Source organism: Globicephala melas, chromosome 12 (genome assembly GCF_963455315.2).
Source record: "Globicephala melas chromosome 12, mGloMel1.2, whole genome shotgun sequence".
Lineage (NCBI taxonomy): Eukaryota > Metazoa > Chordata > Mammalia > Artiodactyla > Delphinidae > Globicephala > Globicephala melas.
This window is the reverse complement of record NC_083325.1, coordinates 11,414,964-11,431,919: the sequence shown is the minus strand read 5'-3', so window position 1 is coordinate 11,431,919 and position 16,956 is coordinate 11,414,964. Positions and strand designations below refer to the sequence as shown.

General features: G+C 50.1%; 1 long non-coding RNA gene across 2 annotated transcripts in view; it reads left to right on the top strand.

Annotated features, from left to right (window-relative positions):
- Window positions 1-776: 776 nt before the first annotated feature.
- LOC115842433 (uncharacterized) overlaps window positions 777-16,956 on the top strand; it is a 138,352-nt gene continuing 122,172 nt past the window's right edge. For both annotated transcript variants that reach the window (XR_004035282.3, XR_009566191.2), the window contains exon 1: window positions 777-985. This is a non-coding gene — a long non-coding RNA (uncharacterized lncRNA). The remainder of the gene's footprint in view (window positions 986-16,956) is intronic.

Genomic DNA, 16,956 nt, shown 5'->3' with positions numbered 1-16,956 from the left:
GGTTGCTCAACATCACACAGAGTCTGCTCTTCCGTTGCCTCTCATAATTTAAAAATGTGGGAAGCTGTGGAAAGCCGCCCCACCCCCGGGATCATTCCAAAGAAAACTGGGAGGCTGAAGCTGGTCTCCGTTCTTGCATGGAAACATTCATCAACGGTTTTTAAAATTGCCAGGGTTCTACTTTCATTTCATCCCTTGGGACTTGAATATTCAAATCTGGTCTTGAAGCCTGAAAGATGGACTGAAGAGATTTTGTACATCGCTTGATCCTAAAAACAGGGCATCCAACGTCTTAATAAATAGCTTTGAAGAGATCATGATTTTAGAGCCCGTGATTTATTACTCTATCAGAGGAAGAGGTGCAGGAGAAAACATGCACTGAAATAAGCATGACTAAGGGCAAACTAACCTCCTGGTAGAAGAAGATAATACCTCATTCCTCTCTCCCCCTGAAATGCTCTGAAAGAGCAGTTTAGTTGCAGGAGTTTTGCAATCCGTTACAAAATTTCAGTGTCTATCGGAGGTTCAAATGCATAGGAAGTTCATGCATTTTCTATTTCAGCTGTTCCCAGATCTCCTAAATAAAGCATTTCCCTAGTGTAGGCTCCCAGGGCTACATGTAGGGCAGTGGCCGGGTCTGCTCGCCGGGGTCAGGAAGGCTGTTCTTCCAGGAAGGGCTGCAAAGACCCTGGGAACGGGACCAGCCCAGCTCACAAGTATGAAGAGAATGTCGGGAGAGGAAGTGGTGGCTGTGAGTCAGCATGAGTCATCTCGTTCCAATGAGAATGAAGATTGAGGTGTGCGCCTTTTTTTTTGAGTCTCAATCGTGTGGACATCATTGGGAATGGAGGGAAATGACTGACTGTATGGTCGTTGCTTTTTAAGTTTCAAACTGACATTCCAGGCGGGCTGTGCCCGAGCCAGCATCTGTTTTCACATCTTCACAGCCTGGTCCTGGGAAGGTGGAGCCCACAGCTTCTCCCTGGTGAGTAGGTTTCTGTCACTTTCATGTTCATTTCTGCACTTTGCCTCAGAGTCTCAGCTCTAGGAAAGCTGAGGGGGTCTTGGAGCGGATACTGTGTTTCGTTCAGACGTTGAAGATCTTTGGCTTTAGAAAGGTGGCTCTCTGCCCTGTCCCTGTAGCTACTGTCTGTGAGCCTGATTGTTTGGAGTTTCTTAGCGGTTCATTGTGAGACTGTTCATCCTGTATTACCGAGGAGACAGTGATGCTTGGCTGGTTTAAAAGCTGTTTGAGACTCCTCTGTGGAGCCGAAGGGAAGTTCAGAGGTGGAGGTGGGTGACTAACTCAGGGGTGCTGAGGCCGGGCTGGCTTCCGCTTCTCAGAGGTGGAGGAAAGACAGCTTCTGAGCAATTTCTGGCCGCGTGGTCTGAGCTGCCCACGTTTAGTGCAAGAAATACAATAAAGAGGCAGAATTTTGGCTTTTCTCTCTAGGAGCATGAGAAAGATTCCAGGAGCTTATCTGGTGTCTTTCGCCTTTCCTTAACACTGAAAGTCACACACAATAGTAAAATCAGAAAGAAAATGATGCCGCGGACTGGGGGGCAGGGGGTGAGGAAGGGGGAATTGAGTGGTTCTGAGACCTGACTTGACCTCGGTGTGTGTTTCTCAAGCTGTTAACATTCTGATAAAGCTTAGCTTTACTGTCAAGTAAGATACAGGAAACTTTTTTTTTTTTTTTTCGAATGTCGTCTGGTTACTGTAAATGAAACGGTTAAAATGTCATAAATACCTTATGGTAAACAATTTTCAAATTTGCTTAAAAATTTGCACATCAGTAAGCAGGGTATGACAGAGCTTTTTCAGTACAGTCATTTGAGTGTGTGGGCTTCCTGGGTTAATAATGAGTCAGCATCTGATTTCTAAAATTGGAGCAGCTGAGAGAACATTCGATTTGCCCCCAGCACCCGTGTGGTGGCTGGCGGGCCCCCTCTAGGAGGATTCAGCTGTTGCGTCTTCCGTTAAAACCAACTTTGGATGCCTCCCCTGTTTTGGTGACGTCTCCAGCTTCGGTCCCAGTTCTGCCATGTGTGGCTGGAGGGGTTCCCTGTGCCGGACCATCTCCTTTGGCTGACGTTGATGGTTTTTAGGTTATGCCATGACCGGATTGGTTGAGTATACGGTTGGTTCAATTAAAAATCCAGAGTTTATGAGAGGCTGGCGTGGCCCAGGGCTGAAGCTGTCCTGGCCGAGGGACCCAGTGGGAGAGGCGGTCACCATGTGAGCTTCAAAGCCCAAGTTCTGCAGGTGACACGTGGCGTGGGAAGATTGTCAGCTTAAAATCCGAGAGCGGGATTCCGAGGAAGAAAACCTCCCTCCGGTTTTATCCTTCTTATCTATAAAATGAGAAAACTACTAAGAAAATTAGAAAAAAATTAATGATTGGGTTGCCGGCTAGCAGCTCAAGGGCCCAGTGCAGGCCTGTTTAAATCCATCCCCCCCACTAAGTTCTGCTGACCCGCCCGGGACTGATTTCTTGTGTTCTGATGACTGTTGTCAGGGATCCCGTATTCTTTGGGTCACAGGCCCTGATGAACCCTCATGTCTCAAGGCTCTGATAGCCTTGGGCTTCCAGACCGTGCGTGACACCACCCGTTTCAGGGGACGCCTGGGAGGACTCAGAGAACCAGCGTCTGCCAAGTGCGTAGAAGAGGGTCTGGACTCAGAAGGGACCCCCTCAACGTTAGCTCTGCTAGCTTCTCTGCTTACCTGTACCCTAAAGGTATCTGGGCTCCCCGAGTTAGTGTCTTGACATTTTCAAGCAAGATCCTGCGATTCCAGTGGGATCAGCGGTGTTTCCAAAGCTTGAGCCACAGCCATGCAAGTGTCAACTTGGGACCCCAGCCAGGCAGAAACCAGGGGTTTCCAAGGTGGGAGACCTGCCCGGTGTCCTTTTCTTGGTGAGTCATCTTCATAAGTGCTCAGAGAAATGCCATCTTCATGGAGAGAAGAGCCCGTAAGAGGAGAAATGCCTTAGGAGGTGCCTCTGTGTTCCATGTCTGCCTTCACTTTCTCCTGTCCTCGTTTCAGAGACCACACCAGGTATCAAACTTGTGTTTATCACTGTCTTTAAATCCTCCCGGATAAGCACTGTTGGGAAGTGGCTTTGAAGTGGCTGATTTTATCCTAGACGTTGATTCTGTCCTGTAGAAGTCAGGCAGTTGTATGGTTGCTAGAGGTCCACTGGTCTCTTACCCATGAGACATGAGCCTGTGATGAACTGCTGTTATCATTTCTGTAATCAGGAGAAGGAGTCATTTAAAAAGGTCAGAAATAAGGCCATGGCTAGGTCTGAAAAGAGAGCATTTAGTAATGTGATTTGCTGCGTGGTCATGTGTTTCTAACTACCCAAAGCTGCTGATTCTAAGTGTGGATGCAGGCAGGGAGTAAAGAGGGAAACATTCTACGATAGAAACGGAGCAGACATTTTAAAAGGACATCTACGTCAAAAGCAAACAAACAAATGCTGAGAGTTTGATGACATTTGGAAGTCGCCCGGTGCCCTATGGTCGTGGCATCCTCAGCCTGGAGACTGGCTATGGCTTGCTGGCCTGGTCCCCCACTCTCCACTCCTAGTCAACACCCGGACCTGGGCTCTCACTACCTCCTGCCACGGGGTTTCCATGGTACCCGATAGGGGTGTGTGTGTGTGTGTGTGTGTGTGTGTGTCCCTCTGTTTGGCAGTTTGGGCAAGTTTCTTAACTTCTTGGTGTCCAACCTTCATCATCGTGAAATGGGAATATACTAGCACCACCCTCGAGGGGCCTTGTAAAAATCAGTGATAATTGGCACACAAGTTACAAGGAGACTCCACAGCCATTAAGTACACATTCAGTGATTTAGAAATATACCCACACGCCTTTCCATCTCTCCCTGGGCCCTGAACCCTGGGAATCCAGAAGGAATTGGCTCTCGTGCCCCCGAAGTAAGATCCCGTCTGTGTCATGAATTACATGGCATGTTCTGTATTTGCAGGATATTTATTGATTAGGTGAATGGGAAGTGCTTCTTGGTTCTCTCCAGGAATACCTGGGGTTCTAGATGTCACGACCATCATCATGACCATCATCGTCATCATACTTACCCTTCACATCATCACAGTGAGAACAGCTCCCATTTCATTCAGCTCCAACCATATGGTAGTAACTTTCTGTATATTACCTTTAACCCCCTCCTCCCGACGTACACACATACCCACCCTGGAAGGTAGAAAGGATGGCCAGTTACTCAACTCACTGGAGGTCCAGGATTCCCAGGCGGGCGTATCAGGCAGAGCAATTGCTTCAAGGAGTGCACTGGTGACGGGAGAGCCCCTTACCCCCATCAGGAGAGGAGAGTCAGGAAAAGCAGGGGCCCGGGAGAGTTCATCATCCAGCAGACAGAGGTCACGAGCCAGAAAATACAGGACCACTGAATTCAGACCTGCCCCCGGGGTGGAAGCAGCTGGATTCTGTACTCGTGCTTCCTGTCTTAAAGCCAGCTACAGTCAACTTCTGGTTATTTGAAAATCATCATAGTATATGGAGCTGACTCATATTGAAAATATTAAGTAAGACACACTTAAAACTAAAACCCGGGGGAACATAACAGGACCTTTCCTTGTTGATTCTGGAGGTATTCAAGTCTCAAAAGCCAGATCTTTACAGTCATTCTGCAGGGGTCCAAGAGAAGTGTGTCCTTTTGCTCCGTCTGCCCTCTCCAGAACGGCCCCGTCAAAGTAAGGCGCCAGGTGCACTGTCCATCTCCTTTCTGAGTTTAGGCTTTGCATCCTGGGCGCTGGTTCCAGCGTGTATGTCAGTCTCAAATGGTGTCGCTTTGTGGGGAGTTTTTCCCTGCAGCTGCCACTTGTGCCATGAGCCAGAGGACCCTCTGCCCAGCGCCGTTGGCGGGGCGGTGCTGCGGGGCAGGGTTTGGGCTCCTACCAGACTCAGGAGGGTTCTGGTTAGACCACAGAGCTCAGGCAGGGAGAAGCCGACAACAGATCAGAAGGAAGTCGAGGCCACAGGAAGGAGGGGTGGGTGGGATGCTTGGCTGTTCTCAGAGGATTACTCTGATTCAACAACAACAACAACAACAAAAGCTGGTTTCATTGCATCTTGTATAATTGGAAAAGCTAACAGTGATGGCCGGTCTTATCCATTACAGTTTTCTTGCTTATCTTTTGCTTTCAGGATTGATTACCTGCAAGGAAAGACTTCTGCTGCAGGGACTTTTAGCCCTTCTAGCCGCCCTGTCCTTTCAAAAGTGTGTCATACTTAAAACATTGGAATTTTTAATGATGGCAGAAATGTATCATTTTAGCTATTCTCACTGGACAAATCATTTACAGAGTGTGAGAGGGATGCTTGGGTTTCTATCAGTTCAGCTGGATATAAAGGGGTATAAAGGGAAATTACAAGGTAACAGTACCTCCAGCAAGTGTTAGATTTACTTTCTCTCAGGTAGAAAAAGACAAAGCAAGCTGTCTGTCCAGGGTGAAGGTCAAAGGGCAGTCAGTTCATTCATCTCTCTTCTCTACCATCCTTAGCATTGGCTTCCTTCCTCAAAATTGTCTCATGGTTTTATGAAGGCTGCTAGAGCTCCAGCCATCACCTCTGCATTCCACACAGGAGGAAGGAAGGAGGTGGGGGCAGAAGGCTAAGAACCCTAGATGTCAGGCTCCTTTAAAGAGCCTTCCTAGAATCCCCAAGGAACCCTTTCTGCCTAAGTCTTTGGCCCCCTATCTGTAGAGGATCCTGGGAAATGTTGTTTTTTAACTGGGCAACTGCCCCTGACAACAGGGGTTGTTGACAACACAGGAAGCAGGGGAGAAAGGATATGAGAGGGGCAAACAGCAGACATGAAATAACACGTTGCTCTCACTGGAAGTATCAGGAGGGGGGTACAAAGAGACCATGGCTTCAAGGGCTTTGAACAACTGGAGGAGACGTTCAAAGGGACAGAAATCACTTGTTTGATTTTTTTGTTATATCTAAGTAGGATTTCTTTTCATTCATGCATTTAGCAAATATTTCTCATTTACCCAATAAAATAATGATAATTTGAGCACTGCTTTGTTTATGAAGTGTTGACTTGGTAGCAGGCGTGGTTAAGGAAGCTTTGTACATATAACCTCACTTAGTGTGCAGATTCTATCAAGTATCGTCCCCATCACCCAGATGAGGAACTTGGGGCACAGGAGGGTTTAAGGAGGTGAGTAAGGTCACACTGTTAGTAAGTAGAGGAGCTTGGCTTCGAACCCAACCGTCTGGTTCTTGGACCCAGAGATGTGAACCGGCAGACAGGTCTCTCCTATTTATATCTTTCTGGTGAAATAGACATAAATAAGTCCAATAAGGTCAGGCCGCCATAGGTGCCCCAGGAGACCAGCCCAAGGAAGCGGGGAGGCCTCACCTCTGACAGCACCTCCTGCCTGGGGAAGACGCATTAGAGAATCCAAGCTGAGCATTCTTCCCCCCCCCCCACCTCCCCACTAGGGGACACACCAGGAATCTCAGCTATGTCTGGGCTCATGACTCGCCCCTTTCCTCACAGCCAGCTACTCGGCCTCCTGAGTCAGGACCACGCCCTTCCAGTCCTGAGGGTGCAGCAGGGAAACTGCCCAGACCTGGCTTCAAAGGCTGGGCAGGGTTCCAGCGAAGAGCAGAATGGCTGAAGTAGAAGAGGTTGGGCTTCAAGGGGCTGCAGTTTAGTCACATCACTCAATCTGATCAAAGGCGAGAGAAGGGGAAACTGTCACATTCTCCACTCCACACAACTGCCTGTTATCTAGTGACACAATCAGGGCCAGGAGGATGCATGAGGACAGGAAGGATTGGGGGGAGGAGGAGTGTCTGCTGTTACCCCACCTTGGACCTAAGGCCCCTCCTGTGCTTTGCTTGCCCTGCCTCCCAGGGCCTTCTTCCTCCAGCTCCTGTATAGATGGGGCAGCCAGTGGAAGACATAGTCTGCAGTGGGGTAGCTGGGGATTTTCGGAAGGCTCCTTAAAGGACCTTGACATCTAAGAGGCTTAACCTTTTCCCCTCAGGTCCCTCCTTCCTCCTCTGTGGAATGCAGAGGTGATGGCTGGAAATCCAGCAGGCTCCTTGAAACCATAAGACAATTTGGAGGAAGGAAGCCAGTGCTAAGGCTGGCAGAGCCAGCGGATGGAGCAGGTTTGGGAGGCCAGGAGCTCTACCTGGAGATGTGACTCCTTTTGGAGTGGGTTTACCTGCATGATGCAGAGAGAGGTGGGAGAGATCACTGGTGGAGAAATTCAGTCTGTGGGTCAACGAGGAGGGTCCATAGGGTCGTCAGGGTCCCTTCTGTGTGCAGCTGCATTTCATATCTCTGGTATAACAGGCAAAGGCTCAGCGCTGCAGAGTGACTTCCATGGCCCTCAGGTGCTTTTGCCTTCGTGGGCCCTTCCTGATGCAAAAAAGTATCATGACTGTCTTGGTACAAAGATGCACGTCATCCAGACTGGATTTATTATTATATATTCAATTTCATTATACTCAGGTTTTTCTTCTGATGTGAAAATAAACTATTTTATTTTGAGAGCATTATGGGCCCAAGGCCTTGTCCCCTGTGTGCCCAGTGCAGAGGAAGGCCCTGGGAGGGCCTCGTCCTGGAGAATGGAGGCTGGTCCCGGTGTGCGGGGGGGGATGGCGTCTGGACTGTGGGTGGTCCCCGGGACTGTGGGTGATCCCCTGGACTATGGGTGGCTCTCTAGACTGTGGGTGGTCCTTTGGACTACGGGTGACCCTGGCAGTGCCTCTGAGGGTGGCAGGCGGGCCTGGCCTATTGTGCATAGCTGGTGAGCCTCAAGTCAGCTTTGGAAATGACGATGTGGGTTTTCAGATGAGGATTCTCAGAGCGGAGTCATCTACCCCGTGTCCATTTTTCCTTCCCCTTTCCTCTTTCTCCCTGTAATCGCTCCACTCATTCAATGGGTTTGTTCAGGGGGTAAGGGTTTCAGCCTCCAATGCTGAGGCATCAAAACTGGAACTCTCCTTTATTCTCCAAATCTCTAAATTACATTAATCTGTTCCAAGCTTACCCTGCCCCTACTTTACCCCCTCGACCTGCCTGTTGGGGAACTCAGATTCTTTTATGATTAGGGATCCCTGTTTGTCCTGGTATCATCAAACAATCCTGGGGTTACCCGGTTCCAGAAAACCGGGGCTGGAGGTGGGGGGAGTCCACTGAGGCGGCCGCCAGCACTGCTGCTTCAACGCTGAGGACTTGAAGGAGTCAAGGTGAGGCCCCAGAGCTACTCAGGGTCCTGCTCCAGCCGAATGGGGACCCGCATGACCTGGGGCTCTGTCTCCTGACCACAGAGCCCTGCCTGGAGGTGCGCCACCGCTCCTGGGGTCTTGGCGTGAGCTCCCAGCCCCTGTAGCTGCCCTCGGCTGTGTCCGGTGGGAGTGGCTTCTGCATGCCTGTGCTGCCCGCTGCTGGACCTCTTCTAACCTGGGCCTCCGTCTTGGCCGTGATAACAGAGGGGAAGAAACAGAAGACGCTCGGGGGACCCATGGGAGTCACATGGTGTCCTCTGTGGCTTCCCAAACCTCCAGGGCAAGCCGTCCAATGAGTGACTGCAGCCACATGTGGCTAGTGTGACTGGGCGCTGAATTTAAATGTTTACTTCATTTCAATTAATTTTTTTTTTTTTTTTTTTTTTGTGGTACGCGGGCCTCTCACTGTTGTGGCCTCTCCCGTTGCGGAGCACAGGCTCCGGACGCACAGGCTCAGCGGCCATGGCTCACGGGCCCAGCCGCTCCGCGGCATGTGGGATCTTCCCGGACCGGGGCACGAACCCGTGTCCCCTGCATCGGCAGGCGGACTCCCAACCACTGCGCCACCAGGGAAGCTCTCAATTAATTTAAATGTAAGGGCACATAGCCACATGTGGCTAGTGGTTACCCTACTGCACAGCACAGATCTAGAGCTTGTTTTCCTAATCCGGGCAGCTTTGAGAGTCGGGCTGTCACCCTGAGGAAGGATGTGGCACTGGGGTGAAAGTTCAGAATTGGGCACCGCGTGTGCTGAGGTCCCCTGGAGGGTGGGTGTCCCTCCCAGGTGGAGAACCCTTCAGCCAGGAGCTGTGGACCAGGCAGGTGGGGGGCCAGGGCCTCTGCCACCAGTGGCCGTGAGCCTCAATATCCCCATCTCTGGGGGATAAAACCCCAAGTGACTCTCAGGGCCTCGAGGGCCCCAGCTGAGGGACCTGTCCAGGAGGAAGCCGGGGCTGGGTGCCTGACCCCTGGAGCATTTCTGCCAGTGGGGTTGAAGGCGTTTTCGAGGTGCAGGGGCCTCAAGTGAGGAGCACACAGCCTGACCGTCTGTGCATGTTTGATAGTGAACTTTCCCGTTTGGGGATGGGCATCCTTTGTTTTGTTTGCGTGAAGCCGTTCCAGGGACTGAGCTCAGGCATGGTTCCTGTCACTGGCCTCCTACACATCCCCCAAGTGTGTCTTTTGACTCTTTTGACTTTTTAAGAGAGAAGCATTAAACTGTGTTCAGCCATCGTTGACAAGAAACACGCAAGCAGGGGGGAGATGATCTACCCGGGGGGAAGATGGCAAACCTCGGTCCCTGGCCCTGCAGCTCTCAGCACAGCATACGTTCTCTCGGGCACAGATGATGTCCTTGCACACGTATGGGATCGTGGGCTGAGACGCACTGCCATCCCTCCCCTGAGGCACCCCCCCCAAATTCCAAGATTTCGCTCCTGGCGGCTCCCCCAGGCCCAGTGCCGTTTGCTCTCGGTTCGTGGACCGTCTGTCGGTGGGGAGGCTGTGGGGCACGATGATGAAGCAGCTGCTGGAGCTGGACCTCCAACTAGTGTGCTGCACACTGCCTGGCAAGTCATCTGTGCCTCCTGACCTCAGTTTCCTAATTTGTGAAATGGGAGCAGGAGCAATGAGCACAGAGGATAGTTTCGAGGATGAAAGGAGTTCCTTCATGAAAAATTCTTAGAAAAGTGCCACACATAGTGTTTTATAGTATTAGCTTGGAATTGATGCCTTTTTGCCATTTACCTGTTTAATTTTCCCTTTTTTTTTTTTAAATCAAGACATAGATGATTCATATGCCATTTGGGCCCCAGATCTCCACCCCAGCAGTGGTCCATCCACTCCAACCTCGGCATCCGAGGAATTCCACAGGCTTTTTTTTCCAGGCTCAGGGGCAGCATGGCTGTGGAGCCCTAGACCACTGGGGGAAAGAGATTCAATAGTCCATCCTTTCCTTTTTTTAAAATTTTTATTTTATACTGGAGTATAGTTGATTAACAATGTTGTGTTAGTTTCAGGTATACAGTAAAGTGATTCAATTATACATATACATGTATCTGTTCTTTTTCAAATTCTTTTCCCATTTAGGTCATCACAGAATATTGAGCAGAGTTCCCTGTGCTCTACAGTAGGTCCTTGTTTGTTATCTGTGGGGTTGGCCAAAAAGTTCTTTTGGGTTTTCTGTAAGACGTTACAGAAAGACCCGAATGAACTTTTTGGCCAACCTCATATTTTCAATACAGTAGTGTGTACATGTCAACATCCTTTCATGCACTCATTATTCAGCAAATGTTTCTTAGGACCTATGGAGGCAGGGGATGAACAAATGTGATTGTGAGGAGGGCTGCCAGAGGAGGGGGCACAGCAGTGCTGGGCGAGGGTGTCTCCCACATAAAGGGTGGTCTCTGGTTGTCCCTCTGATGAGAAGACGTTTGAGCGGAGATCTGAGAGACGTAGGGGTGTATGTGTGTGTGTGTGTTGCTTGCTTTTCCTGTGCAGATCTGGCAGCTAGAGTGAAGCCCTGTCTCCCCCTCACCAGCTCTGTGGCCAGGAGCCAGTCACTGAGCGTCTCTGGTCCTTGTACAGCGTATGGGCAAAAGGGGACCCACAATGGCAGGTACTCAAAGCCCAACTTGGAGTCATCATCATCACGAAGACATGCTTCATTTGCCACTGGGAGTTCCCTGGGTTCGACGGGCACTCCCACCACCCTCACAGTCCCTCTGTGTGAGCCCCATGAGGCAGGGGTCCCCAACCCCCAGGACACAGACCAGTACTGGTCCACCGCGTGTTAGGAATCAGGCCGCACAGCAGGTGAGCACCTGTCACTCCCCATTGCTCGCATTACTGCCTGAACTATCCCTGCCCCCCGACCCATCCCTGGAAAAATTGTCTTCCACGAAACCGGTCCCTGGTGCCAAAAAGGTTGGGGACCACTGCGTAAGATGGGGACACCTTATGGCATAAGGGGTCATCTGATCTATACTTAAACCCCTTCTCTCCTTCCAGACACAGCTTAATCCAAAGCCTCTTTTCTGGTATTTGCACATTTTGGACCTAGCTCTGCCCCTGAAGCCACTCCATCATAGTCATGATCATAATTATAGTCATAAATCAACACATTCATTAGCATTCATTGAGCAATTATTCTGTCTCCCAAACTGTTGAATGATAACATGAGCCCCAGCTTCTTCCACGCCAGAGCCCTTCCACATGCACGGACATCAGCACTTGTATTCAAGCTCTTCCCTCCTCCTGTGGTTCCTGAAAGATGCAGCAACTGTGACCCTGTGCTGCCCTCCCTGGCACAGACTGCAGTTCTCTGATGTCCCTCTACACATGAGCACCATACTCTCCCTTGTAAGGGATACTAGGCTGAGGTCTGGGGCCAACACGCCCATCTGTTGGACCCACAAGCATCCCTGCCTCTGTGTGTGGGGACACGTTTAAAGCCACATCTCTCTCATTTTGCATTTGAGGTGCTGACTTAGTTTTGATTTTTTTAAACAGGAGTAAAATTTTACATTCTCCTTAGTTTGATCTTCTAGATTTGGCCCATATATTCGCTAATTAAAATGTAAAGCTTCACATCACCTGCCAGTTGGAGAGGTATCCCTTTTATTTCTTTACCGGAAGATCTTTTGAATCAGTGTAGACCAGGAGCAGAGGCCGGTGGCACTCCGCTGGTGATCGTCTTTGAGGTTGCCAGCATTTAACATTCCGGGGCACCTTGCCTAATGCAAACAGCTTACCTTGCTGCACAGGTTTCAATCATGTGGATGAAAGGACGAGGAACATACAATCAGATGTGTGATGTGATCCCATAGACTGGTGGTGCAGGCAGTAATAATTTAGACACTCAGCCAGACTTCGGGTGGATAGCCATCCTCCTTCTCTCCCGTTCTGTTCTTTCTTTCCCTCATCCTCAAGCATGGGGAGCTTAGGGCAAGGCTGGCTAACTCTTGGGCAGCTGTTAATTAGATGCTAGCAGTAAGTTACCTTAAACTTTCAGAACATTTGACTGCTCCGTTGTCAAATGATTGCTGTTTCAGTCATGGTACATAGTCACATCCTCAGAGTTTGTGGGTTGGATGCATTTGATTGGCTTCAGATTTGCCTTTCAAGCTGGAGCCACTGAGCCCAGCCTGACAGACGGGTGGCTGTCTGTGAACGGTCCCTTTGAAGTCCCCAGGAGTGCCAGCTCAGGGTTAAGATCTGCGGAGGGAGAGGTGAGACGCAGAATGAGCGCAGACTGCCACCCAGCAGCACAAGAGGTGACTGCAAACCACGAGCTTCCCCGGGAGAAAGTGAGTCTCCCAGGCTCTGTCTGCTGGTCCAAAGCGGGCATTACTTGCTCTGTGCTCACCAGCTGTGTCCATCACTGGGGGACACTTGGATGGAACAGGAACGGTCACTCGAGAAGGGATTCTATTTTCCAAGAGCACGTCCAGATGAAAGGCTTTTAGGATCATTCAAGTACATGATTTCCAAGAGAAGACAACTCTTTTGTAATCCCTTCTGGGGCAGCTCGCCCCTGGCTGCAGGGAGTCTTGCAGGTGCTCTGAGGTTGGTGAGTGATGGGGTGCACCCTCCGGCCACGGGCACCCAGAGGGCGGCACCTGGAAAGGGGTGCACAGGGGGAGCTGTTTAGCTGGTGTGTCTCAGCGTCTCTTGAGATGACCCTATGGGTTGTCTCTTTTAATCTGCAAACATGGTGAATAGGCAATAAGGTTTCCAGCTTTAATGTGTTCGAAGAAGGTTCAGAAATAAAACTATAAAAAGCTGTCCAGTGGAAAACATGTTGCTCCCACGGTCTCCCATCTGGTTCCCACTGACCTCCCCCGTCCATCACCCTATTCTTAGCGTCTTACATATCCATCCAGACTTTATGCAAATATAAGCACGTAGTTGAAAGAGTCTTTTTCTTTTCTTTCCTATTTTCCATAAAAGCGATCACAGTCGTTGACTGTGAAACCGCTTTTGTGTGTGGAGAGGATCGGCTTATGGGCGCTGGGCTCAGCAGCTCTGCTCTCAGGGTTCCAGCGGGGCTGGCTGAACGTCCCCTTCTTCTCTGTACTGCGGGGGAGGCCCTGAGCTTGCCCAGGTGTCCAGGGGACAGGCAGGCAGGCCCTCACACTCTGGGAAGGCACGTGTGGGCTCCGGTCCCCAGCGAAGCCCCAGAGAGCCAGAGGGGTGAGTTGCCAGGATCGGGCAGCTCTAAGACACGTTCCCAGGGGTTGTGTCTCCGTTCCCCAAGGTGAGAATCTGGAAACGGGCCGAGGACCAGGAAGGAGAGCAGTGACTCTGATGCCCTGTGCTTCATGAGAGTCCCAGACCCCTAGAGTCACCTTGACACCAAATTGTATTTACAGAACAGGCAGATCCGGAGACGGGGATTGCGGGTTCCAAAGAATTAATCTCAGAATTCTCCTAAGCAAACCTCCGCGCCTAGTGAAAGTCAGCGCTCCTGTGGTGGGAGAAGTTTCCCCAAGCAGTCACGGCTGGCTTTCTGCGAGCACCTGCTCTGGGCCAGTGTCTCACACGCTGTCACTCACCGAATCCCCCTAAACGAAGGCCCCCACTCCTCAGAGGGGAAGGAGCGCCTGAGTCACTGTGCTGACTCAGGCGCTGCTTCCCCTCTGAGGTGCTGCTTTTTCTTTTTCTTTTTTTTTAACAGATTCAATGTAAAGTGGAATGAAAGGGGCTTATTATTATTTTTTAATTTAATATTTATTATTTTATTTTGGGCTGCATTGGGTCTTTGTTGCTGCACTCGGGCTTCCTCTAGTTGCAGCGAGTGGAGGCTGCCCTTCCGTGCAGTGCGTGGGCTTCTCATTGTCACACAGCTGACGAGTGGGGTAGCTGGAGTCCCAGGCCAGCCGGTCACCCAAGGCCACAGCCACGCCAGCTTCTCAGTGGACAGCTGTCCTCATGGCAGCCCCCAGACCTGTGGGACTAGCTGGATTTTACCCTCAGAGCAGCCAGGGGCTCAGGAGACAGAAGGCAACTCAGAGGCCCAGGGTGTGTGACAGCTTTGCCGAGAGAGGATGGCCCGGCCCTTCTGTCCGTCCCTGTTTCTTTTAGATGCCAGGCTGGCCCGGTGGCTTCCTCAGAGGCCCTTCCTGCCGAGGACCATTTAAATCAGCAGCAGGATTTTGAGCTGGAGGGAATTCCACGCTCTTTAATACCTTTAGTTTAACTCCTTCTCAGCACAGAATTGACTCTGACGGAAGAGAAAGCACATGACAGGTGTTTATTAAGAAGGGGACTTATTTTCGGGGGAATGAGTTTGGGGGAAGAGTTGGGCAGAGTCAATGATAACGAAAGTGAGTAGGAGTCCGACTTTGTGAGTCACCGTCGAGGGCCTCTGGGTGTGTCATGGGTTGGGTTGTATCTCCCCCAAGTTCACATGTTGAAGTCCCGCCCCTCCAGTAACTCAGAAGGAGACCTTATTTGGAAATCGTGTCACATGGAGTGAGGTAAGATGAGGTCATCCTGGAGTACGGTGGGCCCCTAGTCCACGATGGCTGGCGTCCTTATAGGAAGGGGACTTTGGGGACACCCACATAGAGAGGATGCTGTGTGAAAGTGGCCAGGAACTACCAGAGACGAGGAGGGCGGCTCGGAACAGATGCTTCCCTGGAGCCTTCAGAGGGAGCGTGGCCCTGCGACACCTTGATCGCCGACGTCTAGCCCTCAGAAGTGTGACATAATACGTTTCCGTGCTTTGAGCCCCCCAGTCATTTTGTGATGGCAGCTCTATGAAATGAATACGATACGGTGCACATCCTTAAAGGTCCTGAAGGAGGTACCTCGGAGCAGGTCTCCATCCGCGTCCAGCCCAGCAAGGATTAACCCTCAAGAAGCATCTGCCCACGAGTAGATGAGTGGATGATGGACGCAGGCAATCAGATTTTATTTAAGCAAATAAGATGTTCTCACTTTGTTTTCACTTCCTGAACTGCCGAAAGGCAAAGGCGCAAAAATGGGATTTGGTCTTTACATTTGCTTAAATAAAAAGTCAAAAAGGAAAGAAAAGGAAAAGCGTGCTTCATCTTTGTAAGTGATGGGATTGACATCACATCACTTCACGTAGCCTACGGGGTGTGTCCCCATAGGGGTCTGTTTGGGGCCGTCACCCCCAAGGGCCCGCGACTGAGCCATGGGCCCCATGTGAGCAGAGAACCTCACACGAGGACCTCCCCGACAGTCGGAACTTTCACCCGCAATGTCGTTTTCCGGCTCCTTTCCCTTCTGCCCACGTTCACATGCATCACTCCAAATTCACAGGACGAGGGCAGGGGCTCCCTAGCGCCCGGGAAGCCACATTTTCTGAGGGGATTTTTTGCCGCATTTCCTAGTTATTGAGCACGGGTGTCTGTGAGTCTAACATAAACATGGGTTTGACAAGCAGTTCAGAAAAACAGGAACCATCAATTCATGAGAACTTAAAGAAAAAAATAGTTTAAAGAACCGAGAAGTTGCCACATTATAGTGAAAGAATGTCAGGTTTGGGAAATGACAAAAGTGAGCAGTTTTCACCTCGAAAACCTGGTGCAATCAGTTACACAAGATGTAACCACTCACAAACATGGGCATTTCTTATCATACAAGAGCATTTACAGTCAAGAAGCTTCTTTCAGAGTATTTCATGGAAAGTTATTTTAGCAGCAAGACGAGCCTTCAGCAATGAGTAGTCGTCAAGTGAAACCTGGACTTCAAAGTCCACAGGAGTCCAGACTCAGAACAGAAGGCCACCGGCAGGGTGGACGCCCACGTACACAGCCCCCGTCTCGGGCATCATGTGCTGGCCGGGATGCCCTTGTGGCTGGGCCGGGGATGCACCTACCGCCGGGGTCCCCTGCTCGCCACCATTTGCTACAAGTGCCAGCTTTTACATTTTTAAATAATTCTTTTATTGTAAAATCGAGGGCACGATTTGAAGCAAAGCAAAAACTGCTTAGGAAACAATACTACGTCTGTGGGACGTAAATGGCTTATTACCTTAAGGTACTATCTGAAGAAAATACAAATGTGCCAGGTGAAGGTGACCTGAAGGTAGAGGTGCTGTGTGACTGTCCCAGGACAGAAAAGGGGTTCTGCTGGGACCCCATGGCAGCACCCAGACCGCTGTCCTGACACCAGGTGCAGGCTTTAGAAATTAAGACTGGGAAAAAAGTAATGCTCACCCACATTCCTATTGCTAGAACTTTCTGCTCTTCCCGTTCACACATATTCCCTTCCAGTCTTTTCCCTCTGTACTTATTTAGTAATGGCATAAGTAATCTCTAACATAATTAATCTCCTTTAACATTTAGACTAGTGCACTTTAGGGAACACCCTTTGCCTCATTTTTGGGGTCAGCTTACCTTGCAGTCGTGCACAACCGGTCGCTCTTCAGGGGACTCTCTATTCAGGGATGTCTTTAAATTTTGCCCTCGCTGCTAAAGAGTTTTATGGCATAAATCTGATAAAATTGTAGCTATGCATCAAAAAATATAAAGGATGAAACCCAACCTCCACAAATACTGATTTTTAAAAACAAATGTAAAAACTAGCAGATTGTTCTGGGGAGAGTTGGTTTAAAGGAGAAGTCTGTGGCTTACTAATTATTCTTTTAAAAATTGCCTACTCATATGTTTTGGCCCATTTCCCCTC